Raw genomic sequence first — 16,705 nt, 5'->3', positions numbered from 1 at the left:
ATGCCACAAAGCACGTGCTATGTTGCATTCAGTCAGGAAAGATGACACACTAAAATATCTGAGCCTTTTCCTATCTATTGTAGATTAGAGGCACATACAATTATGACTTCTCCTATCTCACTCTCATAAAACAGTACAGATCTTTCTAGTACCTAACTGTGAAAAAATGACTAAAACATGCATTTCAATATTCCACTTGATATTGTTCATGTCACATTTCCTTGAGGGAAAGTGTTGCCAGTTCAGTTACAGGAATCCTGTTTCGCCTGGAGAAAAAATGTCCCAAAACCACAAAGGATACCTGAAACCACCCAACAGTGAGCCCTACATATGTAACCCTGTGCTGGTGTTTAGTTTATAAATTAGACATGGTAAGAGAGTATATAATACAGAAGGAGGGAGATGGGATAAGTAACACTAAAGATGTTTTCTTTAAGCTATAAGGAATTATTTTGTATTTGCCTAAAATTAAATATAGTGCATATGAGTGGTGTGTGTATATGTATGAGTTTGTGTGCTTTTAGTGAAATTATGCATCTTGGGAAGATAATGCTTCCCACAAGAGCCATTGACACATTCTCAGGCTTGAGTGTTATTGATTAGGGGAATTCAAGAGACTCCCCAAACAATACAGGCAATTGCTATCACCATTGTTTATTTCCTGAAGGTCAAAAGTTGGTCCCTAATGCTGAAGACACCACAAACTTCGGATGGAGAGCTTGGAATATTAGAGTTCATTCTGACCTACAATGCTCCTTCTTTGTATTTAGCAATTATAATTGCAGAAGTTGCTATGGAAGCTATGACTGAGGAGAAGCCATTAGTAGTCCTACCCACCAGCAATGCCTATGAACCATGAAACTGACCAGCATGCCAAGATCTCCCTAAAGGTGCAATAGTGGCACTCACGTCTTGATGGTAACCAACATCTGTTTAACTGGAGTTGCCCAGTCAAGAGGATGGAAACCATGCCTGATACTGGAAACCTAGCCAAATACTAATGAGGTCATGGATTTTAGAGGGGAACTTACTACTTCTACTTCATTAGACCAGCATAATGCCTAAGTGTATTCTGAAACTTACTCTTCTATCCACAAATGAGTTAGCTCTCACCCCTCATTAAAGAAGTTTCTCTTTGTATCAGATGACTTCAGAAAATCACAACCGGTAAATGTGCAGATATCAACACAATGTGGGTGCCTTGCTTCAATAGGTATATCTACAATACAAATCCTGCATGTAAGGTGCAAGAAGCATTGCAAAAGAGGGGGTAGAAAACATGTTAAGAGCCAGATGACCAGAGATTGTGTCTCCTAGAAATTACAGGGATGGTACTCCCAGGATCCCTCATCAATATGGCTACCTAAGCAAGACCTGAATAATGGCAACACCAGTAGGCACGCTAATGTGGAGGCATGCTAATGTGGAAGAGGGCAATATCACAGAGGCTACACCTTTAGACAATGAGCTATAGGCAATTAATGACTTCTGAAAGAGGGAGGTTAATCTTTCCCAGGGATGAACAGAATACACACAAGCAACACTAAATGGACTGAGCAAGTTGTGTTTATATATGTAAAACAAATCCCTTCGGTCATCTCTTCACTTCCTAAAAACCTACCTTAGATGGCCTTCCCTCGCCCCCACCATCAATGTAGCTCTCAGCCTGCTCTGTGCAATGAGCTCTGCCCAGACAGGAGGTGATGTCTTCACACTTTACCTTAGGGACTAAGTAAATATGTTAGTTATAGATCCATGAGTGCTGGGAACATCTCAAGAATAACAATCTCACCTAAGAGGGAAACACATAAGTAATGGTGCCATCTTACAAACCTTGGGGCCATTAAAGCTCTGGGGTTTTTAACTTGTGTGTATGTATGTGTGGGGGCAGGCAGGTGCTACTAGTCAAACAGAGCAGCAAGTTCCTGGATGGGTGTAAACTCTGAGACTTTAAGCCAGTGAAAGTCAAAGTGGCATGAAACTACTTATGGGAAGGAGACCCACATTTTTGTATCGTGTAAATTAAAAAGTTCTGGTGGTCCTTGGGTATTTGCATTATTTCCTTCTTGGGATAACTGGAATTTAAGCTGAAAATAGTCTTCAGTTCCCAGTGAACAGGCAGCTAGCTACTGTACTCACTTGTAAATGCCACTTCCTAAAATAGCTGTGACTCTGCCAGAGGGCTTTTGTCTGTGGAGGCATCCTGTCACCCACACACAAGCCAACCAGAAATACCAGGGTAGTAAAGCTCTAGTTGTCATCATTAAGTGACAGCAAGAAGTGGTTGGACACCTACCACTTCCTCCTTGTGCCTCGGTGGATTCACTCTGAAGTCAATCTTCTTTACAAACCCCTCAGAGCTCCGAGGTAGGTTGAGCTCTGGTCCTTGGTGATCAGGAGAGTGACTGAGCACGTGGTACATCTGCATCTTCTTTCATTTCTCACTTTCCCTTTCCCTACTAATGTTTTCAGGAACCCCACCACCCTCCTAGCAACCCACCTCCATGTGATGTCTTTTCTTTGGATCTGTTTCCTAGGGATTAGAAGAAAGACTTTACTCTTGGTTCCTTCTGGCTTTTTCGTAAATTCCTTCTGGAGATAGGCTTCAGTTCTCAAGGCAGTAAGGACTGTTCTGTATTCATAGTGGCAAATTACTGACTCTCTACCTCTTGGCTTCTATAAACAGAGTCATATTAGTCTACTGTCCCTTCAACTGCAGGGTACATCTATAGTGTGGAGTGAATAGCACCTGGAGTGAATAGCTTGATTTCTATGTGCCTGAGGGGTAGAATTGCTGGATTTAGCATACAACAATACTAAGGACTCATGGGGCTAAAGATGGTAATGAGTAAAATGAAGAGAAGAGGTCTTACCCGTAAAGTGGGACATCTGTCTATAAAGTATGATTTTACATGAGCGTTGCCATGGATGCTTTGGAATGAATTTCATGTCAGAGAATGGTCTGCAGCATTGAGAAAAGTAACATTCTGATGAGATCCCCTTTAACAAGACCCCGTAGGAACTAGATATGTGCCCCTGCAGTTGAGAGGACAGTAGACTGGTGAATGACTCTAGATTATAAAAACCAAGAGGGAGAGAGTAGGTAATTTGCCACTATCAAAAAACAACAAACAAAACGAACAGGTAGTGGAGTCTTGGGCTTTCCCAGCACCCCAAGGAGATGATCTTTCTAACAGATTTGTTGACAAAATGATGTTCCCAGTAGGATAGAGTCTGGTTTTGGGCATAAGACAGAGAATATGTGCAAATATATGTTGTATTAAGTCTTAAAATTAAAATCACCTATGAAACAAATGGCTTTTGAAAAAGTACCCAGAGTTGATAGCTTGGTTTCTATATGTCAGAGGAAAAGGATTGCTGGATTTAACATACAACAATGTAAGACACCCAGTTAAATTTGAAGTGCATCTGAGCAGGAATTGTCTCAAGTATTAGTGTACCCCCTGTACTCATTAGGCATATTTATATGTAGAAGTACCCACCACTCAGATAACACCCCAGGGTAGCTTCCATTCTCTTTCATCTGACCACCCCACTTCCCACCCACCCTCAAAATCTCAGAGGACTCAAAATAAAGGAATGAGGAAAACACAAACCTTGAGGTGTAGATTGGTTGCTTTTCTCATTGTTGTGATAAAATACCAGGCAACAGAGACCTACGGGAGAGAGTTTATTTTGGCGCATGATTGCAATCCATCTTGCTCAACACTCTCCGTTCTGGCAGGAAAGGCAGAGAGAGATGGCTGTTGGTACCCAGATCACTTTATATTTCCCTCCCTTTTTACCCAGTCCAGGTCCCAACCCATGAGATGGTGGTACCATATCCATGGGAGATCTTTCTTTCTAAATTAGATCTCTGGAAACAAACTCACAACATACTCCGAGATAGGTCTCCTTGCTGATTCCAAATCCACTGATGTGGATTATAAAGCCAAAGCATCTCAGAGTGATGCTGGTGGAAAAGTAGAATCTTAGAATAGACGATAAAGCCTTTGCTATACTCCCACTCTCCACTAAAACATTAGTGAGAATCTAATGCTTTACTTATAACCTTTCAGTTAATTAATCTATTGAACATACATTTATTGAGTGTCTGTTGTATGTCATGGAAAATGCTAAGCACTTGCTAGACAGCAAGAAGTATGGAAGGCCAAGTTCTTAGCCTCATAGAAGTTTGATTCTAGAACTATTTGTAGTTGAACACAACAAAAATTTGAAACTACGTATTGCTCTCACCACTGCCATCGTTGTACAATATGGTGTCAGAAATTCTAAAAGGAAAAAAAGTATGCATGGTGAGTGTTTTCATTTCAGGGCTGGTGGAATCCTGGGATGCAGAATCTGTGGATGCACAGAAGGCTGTTTATATGTGTTTCCATACCACACCATCCTCTTATTTCTAAACGGGTGCGAAGCTGTATGACTCATTCCTGATTCTCTGCCTCACTCTTGTGAAGCTTATTCCATCTAGTCACAGGAGAGACAAGCGAGGTGTGACAGTGGCTTGATTCTGGATCTGGTGGAGTGAAGGAAGTGCTCAGCCTCAAATCCAGAAGCCATCCATTATGCATACTTACAGTTTCATCACATATGACGTTTTTAAGAAAAAGGGAAAAGAAAAAAATATGTAGGATTGTTTGAACTCCTGCTCCTAGAAATTGATTTCTCATTGCCTCCCTAAACCCAGTGGATATATTCTACAGGAGCTGGAGAATGAAAGGGATGCTGACCAAGAGGATGCTGACCATGAGGATGCTGACCATGAGGCTGCTGACCACGAACTACGTGCTCTCCATGTAGCTCTACCTCTCAAGGAGGAATGAATGGGGTTTAATAAATCAGCGGGGAAGTCGAGGTCTTCAGGCTGATTGCCCATTTTCAGCTTGAGTATCTTTGGAGAGAGTTTTACTTTCAGTGTCTTATTCTCTAACAGTGTAATTCATTTTTGTAAGCCTATTGAAAGAAACATATTTGACAAGGAAGATTTCACCTGAGGAACCTCGGAGGGTGTATCTTTAGATATTTCTTTGCACTTTCCATGTTTGTCTACAGTGTTAGTATCATACAAAATGCAATCTGAGAAGGTTGACAGTTTGATGTTTCTTATCCTGGGTTAACCATTCCCCTTTGCTCTCCTCACGTTCCCCCATCAGTAATACTACAGAGTTTCTGCCCCAGTGGAAGATTAAAGTGTTGTCCTGAGTACTGAGTAGAGGAAATGGAATTTGTTGTCTGCAGGTCGGGCCTCCTCTAGCGCCCATGGCATGGTAGCTATGAGTCTATTTCCAAAATGTCCTCATGGAGATGATTTGCACAGTTGTTAAATGTATTTTAGTCCAAATTTGCTTATCCTTGAGGTGAAGAAATGTGGCTCTCAGAAGCCAAAGCCTCGTGGTTCTTAGGATGGGATAGTAACCATTTCTCAGGCTAGAGTTTGGATCCTGAGAGCTGCCTGACTTCTTTAGAAGACGGATCTATTAATAATAGCCTATGGGAGAAACAGGAGGCATTAGGCACAGTTGACACTTTATCCCCCTTTTCAAAGGAGGAGCTAGCACAACACATACCCCCTGCCCTCTTCCTTAGAAAGTTAGATGGTAATATTAAATATTAAAATAAGCTTGGAGGCAAGACTCATGAATTCCCTCCCAGAATTCCCTTATAAGCCAAGGGCCTATGAACTTTGCATGGGGCCTTCCCTGGTGCTGAGTACTACTGCAGTTCATCACTGAGAATTTTGACGGCCACACAAGCCTGAACAGTTACAGTCCAGCTCTACTGTCTTTGCTTTTCATGCCCTTCACACAATCTTATCATCAAAATCTACCTATAATTTATAATGGGCTTTCTTCTTTGGCTGATTCCTCATTCAAGTAAAAAAAATTTTTATTTGTCATTTGCTCTGATAGAAACCATCTCCTAAACTGTCATTGTTCATTCCTTTGAATAATCATTATTTCCCACAGAGCAGCCCTCCCCTACTTAGACTAATGCAGCCACCAGCTAGTTCTGTGCACCTGAGCGGTTTGCTTGTAAGTGCTGCTGTTTTCCGAAGAACTCAAGCCTTGCAGCTTCCACTACATTTTGCAATACAGCACACCTGGCCTTCCCATCGCATGGACTTATGTCCAAGTTTTATGATTATTCAAGAGAATTGTTGTGTCAGAAGAGCGCTGAATTAGGCCTGAGTGAAAGTGGAGTATCAGAAGCAATGTGAGCACCGATTTCAACAGCCAAATCACACACCCGGTCTCCTGTGGTTAACTCTACATACAGTATAAATAGCTACATATGTTACTTTATACTACAGTTCAGTGTAGTTAGTAAGCGCGGGACAAGAATTGCCTTGTTTTCCTCAGCATTTCTATATGTGAGATTGGTCTTGAGAAAACGTTGAAGGGGTTGTTAATTTAGTTCAGGCAGAATGCTGCCATTCCTCTTTTCTCAGCATGCTTGGACCACTCTTTCTAATTGTATAATAAGAAACCATCACAGTATCTGCATCAGCCCCTCTGGCAGTCAGCTAGCGATGTGATGTGATTATATGATTTTCTCTGTCAAGCATTGTCACTGTCTTATCTCCATTCCATGCATCAGTCTGGCTTTCTTTTGTAGTATTAAAGTAACATACACTTTTATTTCCCTTATTTAAGCATACAGAACATTATATTCCAAGTAGGATGTATTATTCAGTGAAATTTGCTAAACCTTTTTTTTTCACATAAATTTTGCTAGGTGATTGTGTTCCACTGTAGCATCAAGGGCGGGCAGATAGCAACTGTGCAGAATCAACTTTCTATCTTCACATGGGTTTGAGGATTGAAGGAAAATCATCAGACCTGCACAGCAACTGCCTTACTCCCTACGTCATCTCTCCAAGCCAAGAAGAACCTACGTAGTAACTATCTGTAGCTATGAGGCCAATACTTTTAAAATGTCTAGAAATACATTGGGAAGCTTTGCTATTCACCCGTGTGGTCCTCATCCATGGGTGGGAGGAGGAGGGGCAGGGGGAGCTTCAGGCTAGGGCTAGAGTTTAGGTGTGAGAGTGCCCCGGCCTGCGGGGGTTCAACTAAAACTCGGGAGGAAGTTCACCTGTTGAAAATGCAAGACACAAAGAAGGAGAGCAAGTCTGATTGATTAAACTCTCAAACTTTACTAGTCAGGCAGCAGCTTTTATAAGTCCCAAGGCATGGAAGCATATTGCTATAGCAACCCAGCTGCATGCTTTTCTCAAAGCACAGGGAATTCCAGGCAGGGTCAAAATGTCCTGCCACACAGGGTATCTGGCTCCATCTTTGTCTAGTCTAACTACTAAACCGTAACACGGTTGCTCCATCTCTGTCTTTAGTCTACCTGCTGACCCACAACAGGGTCAGCTAGTTTCTGGTGAAAGGCAAGCCCTGGGAAAAACAGAGACTTAAAGGTGCAGGCTCTGACAAGATGGCTGAACATTAGCCATATGGCTTATTGTCCCTAACATGAGAGATAGTCTAGGACCTGACTGGAGGCCAGTGGCTACCAAGCATAGTTTTCTCATGTCCAAGTCTGGAAACTTGCAGAGGGGCAAATGGGAGCAGTGAGTCTGCAGCCCTGGCCTGACGCACTGCGAGTTCTGCCCTAATCCACTAGTGAGGTGCTTCTCTTTGTAACACTAAGTCAGGCCTTTTACCATGTGTGGATATTGTTTGTCCCTCAATGGTTCGTGTTCTAGAAGGATAGCCCCCATAATATCAGGCAGAGGGACATTTTAGTGGGAGTCAGTGTCATTTAGGCCCCAAGAATTCCACCCCTGTGAGTAGATTCATGTCACTTCATTCATGTCATCCAGACCTCATACTCCTTGAGTTAGTTCTCGTGAGAGTGACTTTTTTGTAAAGTGAGTCGGTGCCGAATTTTCTATGTATAAACACTTCTTTTTCCATTTTTCTCTATGAGGTGAATATCATGCTGTCTGGACCACTGAGCTGTCACCATCATGTGCTAAATACACTTGTTAAATTATGAGTCCTCAGCCTTGGGTATTTGTACCAAGGTGGAGCATGTTTATTACAAGTCTTATCAAGTAACAAACCTAACTTTGAGTGGTTTATCACATTGAAAATTACTCAAACTCAGATAAATTAATAAAATTACACTGGTGTTTTAACAGATTGACTAGTGTATTATAGTATAATTTGATTGTTTACTCTTACTGATCATTATGTGGAGAGTATCTAAAAGAATAATTGTTTTTTAAATTCCTTATTAAAAGTTCTTTTAACTCATCAAGCATACCTATGAATGAATGCATACACATTTACACAGAACACAGGGATGTTCCAATCCTTCTAATGACTATGAAGATTAGATGAAATTAGTTGATGGCTGTGGGTAACAATATTATATTTGTTGAATTATAGATTAAAATGTATATATACTTATGAATATATGTACACATATACATATATTTATGTATGTATATATGAGAAAACTGAGTCTCAAATAACAGTTGCCCAGAACTGGCAGTTAAAAAAAATAAATTCATTCTATCTTTTTATTTTAGATGAAACCAGTAGATAAAAACTGTGCCCTTCTTACTCTCTAGATGGTCGTGCTGGCTGAGAGAGCTTTAAGACGATCTGTTGTGTAGCTTTTGTTGTTTCTCCTACATTATTGATTTCTTTTTTACTTGGAAAATCAAAATTGAACCTTGTTCTATAAGTTGATGTCTACTCTTCAGAGGTTTAATCAAGTCTTACTTAACTTTTCTAAAATCATGCAGTTTTTCTTTTTCTTTTTTGATTTCAAGTGTTCATGGGATAATTGTTATCTGAGTGAGCACTGAGATACGTCGTATCACTGCTACGCTTTCCTGCCGACTTCAGCGTATGCTGCACATGGTTTTGATTCTACCTCTTGCCCCTTTGCCTCTTCTTCTTCCTGTTTGTTTTTTGAGATAAGACTGACCTTTGACTCACTAGGTAGCCAGAAATAATCCAAAACTTATAAATGTGCTTTTATTTCAGCCCCCTAAGTGCTGGGATATGTGCGCCAGTCCACTCAGCTTAGATGTTCTTAATTGTCAGTATCAGCAATAGCTATGGCCCACATACATGAGCAAAACAAGTGCAGTGAGTGAGACAGTGGAGAAATCTCTCCAGTTTTCATTGTAGTCAACCAAAAAATATTTAAAGAGAACTAAATAGCTTTTTATTTACTTACTTTGAAATTTTAAAAAATTAATTCAATTTTTTACAGTATATTTTGATCACTCTATCGTCCCCCAAGTCCTCCCAGATTCTCCCAACTTACCCACCACCTTTGTTCTCTCTCCCTCCCTCCCTCCCTCTCTCTCTCTCTCTCTCTCTCTCTCTCTCTCTCCCTTTTTCTTGAAAAAAAGAAAGAAAAACAAAATCAAAACAGGCAGCTTGTTATTACATTTATGCTAAGGAAGGAAACATTAATAATTAGTAAACTATTGATTTAGGATTAAGTAATGAAACTCGCAAAGATATTAGAGACAATAATACCATTTTGACAACTATTTTGAAACAACTAATAAATCCTACAGAAGATAAGAAATGCGAATCCCCAGCGGACAAGGAAACTTAAATTGAATTATTGCGAGAGTTTGCACTGCTGCTGATGGATGTCTCCCAGCTGCCATGCTTTTACTTGATCAGAAGATAAAAAGAATAGAAACCTTTAGACCATTTGTACATTATTAAAGTGAGTTGGAATTCAGGAAGACATCTGATTCCACTAAATCGGCCAAGAGGATGTAGAAAACAGATGGTATTTCAGACCAAAGGAGAGCCCCTTGAAGACCTTCAGACGTAGAATCCATCTGAGTACATACTGCCGTCGTAATTTTGGATGTCTGTCCCCAGCAAAGTGCCTGGCACACAGTACTTGCTCAGTGAACGCCTGAGGAGGCAAGGCATTCCTGTAATGCAACTTTAAACCTTATGGAAAATATTTATATTCAGTGTTTTTCTTTTTTGTCTATAAGCATAGTGGAATCCAAATAAATTACTGCTACTTGTGCTCATTTTTGTATATTTGATTTGCTTTATATTTTTATTTTAAGCTAATGTATTATTTTCAGATTTAAAGATAAAAACACGGACTCATAAAAATAGTGAAACGGTGGAAATTAAAATGAACACATGTGAAGGAAAACTAAGCAGATTTCAAAGTCTGTCACTCTAACGTAAACCTGTGTTTCAAACTTTAAACTCCAAAATCCATGATGTTATTTTTTAAGCTCCATAAAGCATGCCTGCAGCTGACTACATTGTTCAAATACATTTTGTATGCATTTGGCTCCATTGCATCCAATTATTGTAAGTCTTGTTCCTCTTACTTGTTACTCATGGCTGCTTTATCTTTAACATTTAAAAAAAATTTAAGGGGAAATGGATTTTGTACCTTGGGAAAAAAAATACTGTGTGAAATCACTCAAAAGCATGATTTCAAAACCAAAGAAATACTTTCTTCGTCCTTGCTTGCACAAGTTATTAATGCAATAATAGCACAACATTGTTATGTACATGTAAGATGAAATGAGCTCTGTCCTTTTCAGAATTATTGAGTACTTTATTACAGAGACTAGGGGCACTCAGCTTTTCTACAGCTATTCCTCTGCTTAGAAACCTTACCCTGGTGCAGGATGCCTGCCATCATAGTAATTCCAGAAGCTAAGGCAAAAGGGTCCTGGGAACAAACTATGCATAGCCTTGGCTGGGAAGACCATCTCTAAAAAGAAAGTATGAGGCAAAATACACCTAACAAACATAAACCACAAACTGGCCCAAAGCAAATGAAACATCCTACATGTGGCAGTAGTGACAGTTTACTGGGAGAAAAACCTACAGTAGTTTTCATAAAGCTTTAGATGAGCATAATGCTTTTAAATATGAGTCACGTTGCAGTCTTTGTGCTGACAATGCCTTTAAAGACACATGGAGCAATATATATTTCCCTGAGTTCTATACAAGGTGGAGGCCAGTACAGGAGGGCGCAAAGCTTGAAACTCCTGGTCTTTGTTAATGAGACTTTTTCTAATGGCTCTGCTGGAGAGAGACAGTATCTTCTCTACTGAGTGCTTACAAGAAATGGCTTATCACTGATTATGGCTTATGGGTATCTTATTTTCCCCTTCACTCTACCAGCTCTTAGCAAGTTCCCTGGTTTGAAGTTAGCTGTCCAAGTACATAGTCTAGAGTCTGGTATCAGTGCATGCCATTTCACCTCGATATCTCATTCAAAACCATTCATTTTGTGTTTATCTTGAGTATTACCACTCCCAAATACAGACTCCATTAGCATGGCTTAAATGTATCTCCCAAAGTTCATGCAAACTTGATCACCACAAAGTCTTGCTGGGATGGGGATCCTAATGGGAGGCACTTGGTCATGTGTCACCACCTTCACATAACCAAATGCCTTCCATGATGTGTCTGCTGTTGTGGGAATAAGTTTGTCCCCTGTTGTATGTTTCTTCCCTTCCCCTCCCTTCCACTTCCCTCCCCTTCCCTCCTCTTCCCTCCCCTCCCCTCCCCCCCCTCTCATGGGATGATTCAGTCTGGGTGATATACTCCCATGCCTCCAGAACTGTGAGAGAAAAGTTCTGTTCATTATAAGTTATGCAGTCTGTGGTATATGTCAAAATAGTACGAAAGAATATGGCACCCATGAAAGAGAGGTGATAATAAAAAGTAGGCTTCAATCTATATTTTCAGAATCTTGAAAGACTATAGTTATGTCATTAGCATAAGAAGAAAATATAAATTCTAAAAGATGCTTTATATGCTCCAAAAGCATGTGACTTGTTAAGAAGTCAAAGTAACATATTAAAATTAGAAAATGCATAAAGTTGTTAAAGCCTTCAGACTTCTGCGGTTATTTCTGATTCTGGCTTCTCCTCCAATACACATACACTCACACATGTGCAAACACACATGCGGGCCACATGTCTTCACAATAGCTTGATTGTGACGTTCATAAAGAGAAATAAACAATTTCTAAGTGAATTGTGCCCCCTCTTCTTTCCCTTTGACATGGCAGTGTATGGTGACTTGGGCTCAAACTTGCAAAGTCACCAGCCTGTGCTAGACTTCCTGACCCTTGTGCCTCAGCCCTATGAAGCATACGGTCAATATTATGTTTACATCTCTTGTATGTTCCTGTTTAGCTCTGACCTTCTTGAGCTCATCCAGAGGGGTTGGCTTGAGGTTCTTAAGAGGGAATTTGCATTTTAAAGAGGGATTTGACTCACAGTAGAGAGTATTAAAATTACAAAGCTTCACTTTTCTAAGACTGTCTCTTGTTTAAGAGATATTTGTCATATACACATTTTCCTGCCCAGTTAATTTTCATAAAAAAATTTATATGCCCTTTTCTGTAAAATATTATCAAGAGAGTATAGCAGATGGCCTGGCAGAATTTGCGGTCCATTTTGTTTTACCATAGAGATGCAATGAATCACTCAAACCTTCCTCTAGTTGGTGATCATATTTATTATATATACTATGATATTATACATTTACATTTGACACTCCTCTCAGTTTCCTGGAGTTAAAGTCCCCGGACTCTCCACAGCCATAACTATATTTTTGTGTGCTTTGAGTTGACCAGTGGTCTGCAGGATCTATCCGCCTTCAGCGTAGGCCTGGTTCTGAAGCACGGCTCAACAGTTGGGGCTTTCAGCCTTAGTCTTTAAACTCTGAAGGAGGTGAAGGTCGAACTGGTTACTGATGGGCAGTAATTCAGTCAGGACTGGGTTGAAGATGCTTCTAGGTAGCTGCACAGGGGAAGGTTCCCGGAGGGCAATGCACCTGCATGGCATGAAGCAATGCATGTTTATAACTGGCCTCTCAAAGGATCTGTTTTGTGGGACTGAGCTCTCAGTCCATGAGATCTAGAGCTGTATATAGGCAGAGCTTGTTAGAGTTGAGTAGATGATAGGAAACAGATTCCTGTTGCAGAAAAGAATCATTTGTTTGATGTACCAGGAATATCGTTCCCATGTCTGGTGTTAAAAGCATTTTGTCATGTGGTGGGTAGAGAGTACGAAGAGCATACTTTGGTTTTTCTTATATCCTATGTGTGTTTAGTGAGAGCAGACACTTACATGGAATGCCAGGCTCTGCAAGTAATAAGAACTTCTGTAAGATGTCATCTTCTTCCTTAAGGGTCCTACAGTCTAGCATAGCGGTTCTCAACCTGTGAGTCATGACCCTTTCGGGGTCAAATGACCTTTCATAGGGGTTGCATCTCAGATACCCTGAATATCAGATATTTACATTATAATTCATAACAGTAACAAAATCATAGTTATGCAATCTAGCAACAAAAATAATTTTATCATTGGGACTTACAACAACATGAGGAACCATATTAGAGGGTCACAGCATTAGATAGCTTGGAAACCAGTTGTCTAGTAGAAGAAATGAAATATGAATACATGCTAAGTTCAACAGCATAGAACAGTCTGGAAGTAAGAAGAATATGAGTTAATCGTTGACTATGGTAAGGAGGTAGAGTAAATTCTCAAGTGTATGTAACAAAAAATCAAAATCATTAGAGCATGGTAGGTGTGTTGTATGTTGGTTAGAGCGTGGCTAGGTATATTGTATGGTGGTTAGAGCATGGCTAGGTATGTTGTATGTTGGTTAGAGCATGGCTAGGTATATTGTATGTTGGTTAGAGCATGGCTAGGTATGTTGTATGGTGATTAGAGCATGGCTAGGTGTGTTGTATGTTGGTTAGAGCATGGCTAGGTATGTTGTATGGTGGTTAGAGCATGGCTAGGTATGTTGTAAGTTGGTTTGAGCATGGCTAGGTATGTTGTATGGTGTGTAAGAGCATGGCTAGGTATGTTGTATGTTGGTTAGAGCATGGCTAGGTATTGCTAAAGCAAGTTCAGTAAGAGCTCATTGTAGACTCTAGGCGAGTTCATTGTAAAATACTTTCAGCTTTCTGTGTGTTTGAAAATTGCCATAATAAATGATGAAAAAAGACTAGAGCATGCAAGAGGAAAGTAATAAACTATTCTGACAGGCATTTAATTTTCATGCAATGTGATAGAAATAAAATATGAGAGCGAAGTCCTATGAAAATTTTTATTTTATTCATTCTCTCCTCCATTTGATCAGAAGACGACAGGTATTTAATGTTAGAAAATATAGTGTGCACCCATCAGCAAATACCAGGAATTCAACTCGAGTTGACTGACCTATAAGGGAGGTGATTATTACTCAGAATATGGAGACAAAGGTTATTCAATTCAATTCCTCACAAACCCTCTGAGAGGCCTAAGAACCTGCTCTGCCATTAGGGCATCTGATCTGCACAAGCCTGATTCATCTGTCTCAACATCAGGGCTGCCCATGATTTGTTGTTTAGTTTTGGAGTCACTGTCTCCCTATGTAACACAGGGTGGCCACACCACACAGGGTGGTCTCCTTGTCGCCACCTCTGGGTTGCTACATAGACAGGTATAGAGAAACCTTGATTGCCACCCTTGGTCTTGGCCTTTTGCATTCTAGAAAACTGATGGCTAGAGCTTTCTGTCTTATGTGGATTTTTCTGCTTGTGTTAGATCCTCCTCTGGTAAAATGAGGAGGAGGAGTGGGGCCAGGGTTTGTGAAAGATTGATGATGGCATCAGCTCATGTTGGTAGAGGCCATAGGGAGAGGACCTAATGGTTACAGAAGCAGAATGAGAGGCATCAAAGTGTAAAAGTCACATATAAGGTACTCTAGGAAAATTTGTGAGCATAACATATCCTTTAAAATAGAATTTCATTATGAAGTAACTTCTGCCAGTGATTGTGATAATTGTGTGTTTTGTATGAAAGCTATGAAAAGATTAAAGCCAATAATCATTTGTAATCTTATCATTTATAAGTAATCAAGGTTAGTATATTCACATTTCTTTCTAGCACATGCACCTTTATAGTACTATACAATGTTGTATTCTACTTGATTTGCTCCGATTATTTTCTTGGAAAAATTCATGTGGCATAGAATCAAGCCAAGTTATATGAACATTTACAAAATATATTAAGAAAAGTCTGTGTGTGTGTGTGTGTGTGTGTGTGTGTGTGTGTGTGTGTGTATCTGTGTGTGTGCGTGTGCGCCAACCTAAGTGTATGTTGGGACTCTAACTTGAGTCCTCTGCAAGAGTAGAAATGCTTTTGATGCCCTGACTATCTTTCCAGGCCTATATTAGTATCCCTGATGCCCGGTATATACTGTCACACTGAGCTTGTCTGTGTATACACCTCATTGATGAGAGAAACACCATTATTCTACATTTGCCTGTTGTTAAACAGCAACTGCTTTTAATAGTCATGTTCTTTGCCAACTTTTAGTTCCATGGACTCCTCAAAACCTATAATTACAAAGAAAAAAAGTATTACCTATGTCCATCAACATCTTGTTTTCTTTATTTACTTAGATTTTTCTTTATTTAAGGCTAGGTGCAGGCCTGAGTGTGGTAGCTTTTGCCTTCCTTTAATACCAACATTCCAGAGGCAGAGGCAGCGGCAGAGGCAGAGGCAGAGGCAGGTAGATCTCTCTGAGTTAGAATCTAGTCTGGTCTATAGCAGTTACAGGCCAGCAAGGATTAAAAAGTGAGAACCTGTCTAAAGAATATTTTTTTAATTGAAAAAGAGAAAAAAATAGGGCTATGTAACCTCTTATTCTTTACTGTTTTCTAAATATAGTCGTGATTTCTTAGTCCAAATCTACAAAATATTTAGGACTTAGGCATCTGTGTGCTTGTATGCTGAGTTCTGTGTAGGTTAAGGAGCTATTGTAAGAATGTTGGAGTGAGTGGTGAGCAAATGAAATGAATGGGAAGACAGAATTTGTTCATCCGGGATGGGATTTGTTATGGGCTTATTAAGTCCATAAAATTTGCAAATTACTTCATAAAGGTACTTTATAGGTTCTGGCACCTTAATGGTGTTTACCATGGCTAAGAGAAGGCAAAGACTCAGTCAGTGGCAGCTGCCCAGAATCTGGGACAATTGTGCATGCAATTATATAATTATGTTATTAAGAGTAGTAAGGCATTTGCATACAACAGACTTTGAGTTGTTTTAAACTCTGTTATCTGGAAAGGTTAACAAGTCCTTCAACTCCAGTTTTGTTTTGTTTTAATTCACCTTCGTTTCCCACTTGGCCATATTTTGTTCCTGTTAAGTAAACAGGAGTTATGACTTTTCCCTATAATTTAATATTGTGAGCTCAGTGTGGCCAGGTAAAGGATCTTATGATTAAAGCTTATGATGTTAGAGGGAAAACTCAGCTGGCACACGCACCTATAAGCTGCTTAGGAGAAAGGTGGCTTCATCTCCCGAAGCATATTTCCAGGACAGATGTGCAGGAGATGGTGAATCCCGAAATTTATTGGAGGCTTAGAGCACCATGGAATCGTGAAGGATCAGTGTGAACAGTGTGGTAAATCACTCCCCTGAAGGTTGGTGAAGGGCATTTATAATGTTTTAAGTAGAGGAAAAGCCTGTACTACTTTAGGCATATCTGCTCTCATCTTCTAAAGGCACAGTGCCTTCCTGGTGAGGGGGACTGTGTGCTCAGGGTGTGCTTTTCTGTCTTGTCTATTCTAAATTTCAGATATATGGTAGCTGTTTTTCTTTTCTTTTCTTTTTTTTTTTTTAAATCGAGGCTGC

At 40.0% G+C, this 16,705-nt stretch overlaps 1 protein-coding gene and 1 long non-coding RNA gene across 9 annotated transcripts in view; one reads left to right on the top strand and one right to left on the bottom strand.

The window, feature by feature from the left end:
* LOC311594649 overlaps positions 1-3,069 on the bottom strand; it is a 49,194-nt gene extending 46,125 nt beyond the window's left edge. For 3 of the 4 annotated variants that reach the window (XR_014778177.1, XR_014778178.1, XR_014778179.1), the window contains exon 1: positions 2,297-2,860. This is a non-coding gene — a long non-coding RNA (uncharacterized lncRNA). The other variant, XR_014778176.1, reaches the window with a different exon arrangement.
* Positions 1-16,705, top strand: part of MACROD2 (mono-ADP ribosylhydrolase 2) — a 1,913,815-nt gene that overhangs the window by 950,726 nt on the left and 946,384 nt on the right. The gene's annotated exons all lie outside the window — the stretch shown is intronic.

The sequence above is a fragment of the Acomys minous genome (assembly GCF_964271855.1).
Source record: "Acomys minous genome assembly, chromosome: 3".
In the NCBI taxonomy this organism is placed as follows: Eukaryota; Metazoa; Chordata; class Mammalia; order Rodentia; family Muridae; genus Acomys; species Acomys minous.
This window is presented reverse-complemented; position numbering and strand designations above follow the sequence as displayed.